The sequence below is a fragment of the Limulus polyphemus genome, unplaced genomic scaffold (assembly GCF_000517525.1).
Source record: "Limulus polyphemus unplaced genomic scaffold, Limulus_polyphemus-2.1.2 Scaffold1325, whole genome shotgun sequence".
NCBI classification, from domain to species: Eukaryota; Metazoa; Arthropoda; class Merostomata; order Xiphosura; family Limulidae; genus Limulus; species Limulus polyphemus.
This window is the reverse complement of record NW_013666935.1, coordinates 1,166-9,361: the sequence shown is the minus strand read 5'-3', so window position 1 is coordinate 9,361 and position 8,196 is coordinate 1,166. Positions and strand designations below refer to the sequence as shown.

Sequence of the window (8,196 nt, the reverse complement as noted above, 5' to 3'; positions counted from 1 at the left end):
AAAACAGAAAACTTGAACAGGTGCATCTATAAAAAATCATTCGGTAAACTTTTGACTAGCTTATGTTTTCATCCAACCTACCCTTGAAGTTGAGCATTCTCCGTGTTATCTCATTTTATATAGAACTCCCCCCCCCCCCCCACAAAAAGAGCGAGTAACCATTCGAAAACATAAACAAAAATCGAGATTGTATAAGATCGAACAGTTGTGAAAAACTGTACATTGTTTGGTTTGTTTTCTAATTTCGCGCAAAGCTACACGAGGGATATCTGCGCTAGCCGTTTCTAATTTAGCATTGTAAGACTAGAGGGAAGGCAGCTAGTCATCACCACCCACCGCCAACTCTTGGGTTACTCTTTTACCAACGAATAGTGGGATTGACCGTCACATTATAAAACCCCACGGCTGAAAGGGCGAGCATGTTTGGTGTGATGGGGATTCGAACCTGCAGATTGCGAGTCGAGTGCCCTAACCACTTGGCCATGTCGGCCCACATAAATAAGGAATCGAACGAGTAGTTTATATATAATTTCGTTTTTTACCTATGGGAGGGTCGGGTATACTTTGTATCTCTTCCATCCTCCTTCACTCGCATTTTTTTTCTCTTACAGGCTGCATATATAAAATTTTCTCCACAAGATTTTACTAAAAGTATAACACTTGAATTTTGATGGTATGAATCAATAAATTAGTCTTCCATTTATCGTTTTCACCATATGTTTAGTAATACATATAGGACTAAGCGCTTACATCTACTTCAATTTCATAATCCGTAAATTTAAAGAATATGGGTTATTTTTAATGCCTTTTTTTTTATATAAGCGTGGTATACTTTGGAAAATGTTACTACTTAATTTAGATTAAACAATCTGAATTAAAATTATGTCAAATAATCACGTGATTTTGTTTTGAGACGGTGTTATTAAAACAAATTAATTTGAACGTTTCAGTACAAATGATACTATCGACTGCTATAAGTAGGCTTATATGGTACTTGTTGTAAGAGCAGATTATTACACAAGCCCTAAATAGGAGGCCCCAATAAAAGTGACCATTTAAAAGGTGAGACATATATTATTATGGTATTTATGCGCTTGTATTTCTCTTCATATTTAGTTATATACTTAATGTTAATTATCATTAAAAACGCAGGCAGTTTCTGTGACACGTATACACTGAATATGTGTAGTTGTAATCATTCATAACAAAACTGTAACAAAATTAAGAGGTTTCATTAAAGTATAACGTGATAAGATTTGTAATGTTATTATTGCGGCTTATTTCTTCATGCATTTTACTGTAAGTTTCTGAATTAATGGGACAAAGGTTCCCCGGAAAAAAATATTAAACTTTATAAGAAAACGAATCACTGTAGTTCTGTTGCTTTAGTAACAATAAAATGCAGTCAGAGGATCATATATTACCTAAAGAAGTTATTCACAATTTTCTTTTACGATTATAAATCTTTTGTTTATTGTTAAGCGTAAGCTACGCAATGGGTTGTCTATGCAATTCCCACTGCGGATGTTGAAACCCTATTTTTAGCGTTAGAAGTCCTTAGAATAATTGCTGAACTATCGAGGGGGATTAGAAATAGGATTTCTAATTTGTTATTTAATTAAAGAGTTGTCAATAAGAGAGCCTAAATCTAGACGGGCCGGGTGTGTAAGTGGTTAGAGTGCACAGACTGTGAATCCGAGGATTCGTGGTTTGTGTGCCATTGCGGAAAAACACGTTCCGCGCGTTGGAGCCGTGAGAGTAGCGGTCAAATCTCACTATTCAATTAGATTAACCCAAGTGTTGGCGGTGGATGCTGCCTTCCTTCTTGTCTATCAATTCAAAATTAAGAACTGCTTGCGTATCTATCCATTGCGGAACTGTACGCGAATTTTCGAAACAAACAAACCTAAAATAAAACTAGAAATAAAATTAAAACCTCTTGAACACAGACTTCTGATATGTTCGATAATCTATAGAAAGAAAATACACATACAAAAAAATAGAGTTGAGAAAATATGTCTAGTTATTGAATATTTAACAATGTTTTACAGTATATGTGATGGATTCATTAAAATTTCAAAGTATTAGAGATGGTGGAAAGCTTCGTCTAATTCACTGAAATGTAAAATTTTGAACACTATGGTAATCACAATTTATTAAAAATTGGTTGTCAGAATAGCAAACTTAAATAGTAGGAGCTTTTTGTTTTTACATGGTACAGTTATTTCTCATATCTCTCCCCACCCCAGTGGCACAGCGGTATGTCTGTGGACTTACAACGCTAGAATCCGGGTTTCGATACCTACGGTGGGCCATTGTGTAGCTTTGTACTTAATTACAAACAAACAAACATATTTGTTCCAAGTGTGTTTTTTTTTAATTCGGAAGTATCTTTTACTTTGACTAATAATGTTTAACGCATAAAACAACCTGGCATGTGTTAAAGTTAAAGTAATGTTTTTGATGTTTCATTAACAATGATTCCTAGTCATTTTCTTTTCAATATTTTATTACGAATTGTCCATTCCATTGTAAACTGTCTTTCCAACAAAAAAGAAACTTTAAATGAATGTAAACAGTAAGATCCGAGTTATTCAAAACCACTTTTTGTATTAACTTACTTCCGAATGAGAAAAACAAGTAGATTAGATTGTCCCCCCCCCCCTAGTTGCACAGCGGTATGTCTGCGGACCTATAACGCTAGAAACCGGGTTTCGGTACCCGTGTTGGGCAGAGCACAGATAGCCCAATTAGGCTTTCTACCTAATTACAAGGTTATTTAATTGTAAACGTTTTATTTTGAGCAATATATATTGTTTTCTATTGCCTCTTCGAAATTAAAAACAACTTAAAAATAATTATAAGCGAAGTAGCAATGCGAGGAGTTCCAAAGATTAACTAGCACAGAGTTATTTGATCATCGCAATACCAAAAGATTCGTGGACCTCTTATGTGGAAGTGCAGTGGCAGTAATTTATTACAGCTGGAAAGAAAGAGACGAATGATGTGAAGATAGATAAAATAAACTTTATTTACTGAAGATAAAATAATATTGTGCACTGGCTCATCGTCTGTAAACAATTAAAACAATAGAGAAACAAATTTTACTGCTGAAAGAAACTAGAAGCTATATGGCTGATTGAAATGATCGCCAAAGACATTTACCAGAAATACCTCTGCTTCGTATTACAGTAGCAGAACAAGCTTTTCTTTTTTCGTACGAGGTAAAGTAGGACAAGATACACTATCTTATGAAATAGTAGCTCAGTGGTTCCCAAATTGTGTTCCGTAGAACCTCAAGGTTTTGCAAAGGGTTTCCAGGGGTTCCACGGAACAAAATCAGCAATGAATTGATCACTATTACTAAGGCATTACAATTAGCTCTGTGAAGGGAAGTAAGCCCACCGATCGCACTGACAAAGGTAAGTGTCATTCTTTCTTTATAGTCTTGCATGAATCAAAGCTTTTTATGGTGTGCCATGTAGGATAATTCTACAATAGAGGGACAGAATATATATAGGCAAAAACGTTCCAGCACTTGGGAAAGTTTGGGAACCACAACAGTTGATAATTTCTATAACTGGATCCTGCTGAAGAAAGTAACACGTTAGGTTGAATTGACACACAACTTCGGCTGTATTTAGTATATGGAACGAACATTTAGGAAATTTTTAAAACATTAAATATAAACATGTACATTACAGGAGCATGAGATTTTAGCACTTGCTTACCACAACTCCGTTCTCCTTTAACCAAGGATTTCAATCAATCTGCCTTTAATTAAAATGTAATGCCAAGTTAAAATCGCAACCATTAATCATACTGGATGCAAGTGGATCAGCATAACTGCATAGAATAAAAACATGGTAACATATCAAATGAATCATGCATACACGAGGCTCACAAGTACGACAAACGTCCGCGTTTTTCATACCAACCACCAACTAAACACGTTGGATATAACAATTCAGAAAACCTTTTAAAATAAAATTTCAAAATACAATGCACAATAAGAAAAAAATTCACCACAGAACAAAATAAAACCCTTTAAAGACTAGAACTGAATTTTAGGAAACATATCTACAGAATATACAAGATACAATGCTAGCATACACTTTGTTCGTTGCAATATACAGAAATGGAAATAATTACGGAAAAATACACAAACGATGCATATATAAGAGATACAAACAACGACAAATGGAAACTAGATTGTCAATTTATCAATGCAAAACATTATTACAGAAATAGAACACAAAAGTGGATAAGCTTTAGAATGCGCTATTACTTTGTATGTGAGCCTTTTATTTTACACAAAGTATTACACCTTGTTTTCATGCAGCCATACAGGTTATCAATATATATACATGATTGTGAAATATTGTTCCAAATGTTCTGTGTTCCCATAATTCAGCCAAGTTGCTTGGTTTTCTTTTGGACTTTTCAGTTTTTCACATAAGCCCATACATCCTCATGAATGCTCATACTGGGAATTTGTACGGTCTAACTCATAGTTATCACTATTCCATCAACTTCTTTTCCGTCAGAATATCGTTTTGTTACATTTGCTGTATGCTTGAGATCATGAATCGTGTTCCTGAAGGAGTTGCATGATGGATAAGATCGTGATGCACTTGTCAGTACTTAGAATGCCATAATTGAACATCACTGACACCATTGGCTGAGATGTAGACCCAAATTCATTCTAATTGCACATCATGCTTCATTGCACATGTTTTACATTAATTATGATACCATTATTCTCTTCGCCATCGAATACACTGTTGTTCATTGTGGACAGTCAATTCAAATTTGAATTAATCTTTAAAGAGTACACATCAAAAACTTTGCTCCTTCCACTGTGGTTTGATTCACTTTCATGTTTTAGGCATGGTTACCTCTTTTCAGCAGCGATTTTCTGACAGCTACACGTCCATTGAGACCACTTCATGCTAATGTGTATCTTACTTTTTTCGAGGTAACACTTATACCTATATTTAGCACAGCTGGTAACAAGTCGTTTTTTGTCCAAATTTAAATTAAGTCGCAAGTCATTAAGGTCACGTCTCAAGACAAGTCAATCATTTCCTGCAAGTCTCAAGTCAAGTCATAATGATAAAATGTGTTTGTGGACTAGCAAAATGTTCTATAAGGAAGAAACTGCACTGTGCTTTTTTGTTAATTGGTTATAAAAGCCAAAATAATATACCCTCAGTTTGTTTCTACACAGGCTTAGTAATAGTTTGTTTGGAGGGGACCTTTTCCAATATACATAAATGCAATAAGCTGGATATCATTTGAATCTGATGTCATGCCAAGACATGGCATACTATTTGTGCCACACATGCAACAATCCATGGCAGTGGAAATTCAATTGAATCAGACAGGTTGGTAAAGGAAGTGTGAATTATCTTTTATTTTGGACCAGCTTCACTATAAGGTCTCCAAGCAGTGTGGTTGTGCTTAATATCTGCATCATAGTGTGTGGCGTCAATGACTAGAAGGCACTCAGAGTATATAATTTATCTGTACAAACCATTACACTTTAGAAATATCAGGTGAAACAGCATTTTGTCATTAAGCTTCGCGCTATGAGGGCGCATTATGATGCCTCCATGGCTGAACACTCGTTCAATGAGAGAACTAGAAGCAGGGACAGCTAGCACTCTCATAGCCCCCAGGAAACAACCTGGAGAGGTTATTCTTGTTGACCAACAAGAAGTGAAGACTTGCATTGGGACTTCCTTCAGGAAATTCTTGGGACATCTCGAAGTATCTGCTGAGTTGGGAAGATACAGATGTCTTAGGAGCCCCACCCCAGTGTCTGCTCCTTTTGTACACGGTAAAAAGTCGAGGGAACTGCTGGGGTGGAATGTTTTTCTCCTCGCTATTGTGTCGTTTTCTACCAGTACTCTGCTAGCCTGGGACATGATCAAATCTACATAATGAATATCTGAAAGAAAATCCAAAGTAATACAAGTTTTAAGTTAAATTGTCATGCATAAATTACTTCTAACATGCAGAAGACAAGACGCCTAAAATTCCTTTAAAAGAGGCGTGCTGAATGACTCCGACTGCATTTTAAAAATATATAACGTAAATTGAATGACAATTAATATTAGTAGTTTTGTACACACTGTAAATGTGACTTGAACTGATCGGATGAAGCTAAAATTGAGAATTATCAAATATAACTCATCAATACTTTTAAACTTTATGCTCTATTAGCAGTAAATATATGTTTTCTTATGTATAATCTGTTTATAACCATTTCAGTGAGTTTAACCATCATTAGATCAGATAAGATTTTTTATTCAAAACAAATTGCTTCCCTAAAATTAGCCCAAAATTCATATTTCACTCCCATGGTTCAAACAGCTATTACTGTTTTAATGATATATACATTTTGCAAGTTTCTTGACCTTGTCCTTTACCTCTTCTTATGCCAAGACATCGTGTTCGATCCATATTATGCAGAATGCTGGACCAAGTGCTGCTGACAAGAGACAAATGGGATCACCAAATGGTAGATTGGCAATTTCCTGTGTGGATTCCGTCATTTGTGTAGTGACAAAGATTTCTTGGAATCTTTTCCACGGTGAGTCTTTGAGGTCTCTGATTAGGCTGTTTAGATACCGAACACTGATAACATATCATGCAGATGATGACTTAACAACAACACACAGAGCAGGACAGGGCTTATGGTGACAACCTGTTCTCCTTGCATAAAGTTGGTTGCTTTAAAGAAGGGTTCCAAGATGGTGACTAGTTCTTGCAATTGACTGCATTCTCTGCTGCTGAAAACTACCTCTTTATGTGCTTGTTCTTCCAGGATATTGCACAATGCCTGATGGTCGAGACATAGTATAGCTTTAATGTGTCTTAGGGTTGAGTTCTATCTGGTGCAGTTAAGGGCAGGAATCCATTTGTTAGTCCCAAACACATTTTCAAAAGCTTCTTTAAAGAAGCAACTGGAATGCAGTAAGGTGTATAATTTTTAAGCTTTACTCATGGCGAGGTTGATTGCTTTTGTTTCCTTCAGCCCATCTGACACCATCAGTTGCAGGATGTGTGTAAAACATTGCAGGCGCTACTTCTGGCAGTTCCTGGTCAGTGTCATATCTACATCTTGGTGGTATTCTTCCTAGAGCTCTTCCCATAAACTGTCATCATCAAGGCCATCAGCACTAGTAGGTCCTGCATCATCATCAGTGGTTCTAGGGAACCATACAGGAAGCATATAGGAACGCTTTCTTCATATTCGATGTATTGTCACATATAATCATATAATGTAGTCAACTTTGTTCTTTATTACATATTCGCCACAGATGGTTTCAAACGCCTCGCTGATATTCTCATCTGTGTGGGAACCTGTGAATCTGCTACAGCTTAACAGGTACGGCCTCAGGTTGATGGCAGACTTATTGATTTTAATTGCATGGGCAGTCACACGAAGGAAACTTCTCATCTATCTGTCTGACCAGATGTTGACAGTGGAAGAAACCCAGGATGTTTCTTGTAGTTGGGCCTTGATGAGGTCTTGCTGTTTTGTAACCATGCCACTTACGTGGGATGATACAGATCCTCTACTAATTGGCTCATACTTGCTATCTAAAATACCTATGAAATGACGAAAACTATCACGTTCAATTATTGATAGTGGCATCGCACAGTCAATAAGGTTAGATATAATTGCCTCGGTAACGGCTCGCTAACGGGGATGTGACGCTCCACACAGCCACTGGGCTAGTTACGATGGATGTAATTGATCTCTGGTTTTGATCTGTGATTCCGAATATTGTCTTTGAATCACAGTACTCTTTATATCTGTGCAAGGATTTAAATAAAAATATAATTGTTGCAAAACAACAACAACAAAAACAAAACAAAAATAGGTAAGGTGAGTTAATGACAAGTTTGCGAAAGCTTTAACATCTTCTAAAATGAGGCCTTAAAAAAGTAAACCTTGATGGAAGAGTGTGACTTGCACCTTTGGGCCATATTAATTTAATTAAAATCAATCATAAACTTTTCAAATTTGACAAATTTTGAGTTCTTTTGCCAATCTGATTTCTAAATGACCTCTGAATTTTTATGTCTGACTTACATGCATTTTGACAGCAAAAATCTTGTTTTGCTCCTTTGAGCAGTGCTTTTAATAATTCTATCAAAATTGGGTATGTATTTATGGACAAT

At 36.0% G+C, this 8,196-nt stretch overlaps 1 long non-coding RNA gene across 1 annotated transcript; it reads right to left on the bottom strand.

Annotated features, from left to right (window-relative positions):
• Positions 1–4,735: 4,735 nt before the first annotated feature.
• Positions 4,736–7,556, bottom strand: LOC111086689. The gene is made up of 2 exons (XR_002611415.1): positions 6,435–7,556; positions 4,736–5,953 (listed from the first exon to the last, which is right to left on the bottom strand). It is a non-coding gene; the product is annotated as an uncharacterized LOC111086689 (long non-coding RNA).
• Between the last annotated feature and the right edge of the window lie 640 nt (positions 7,557–8,196).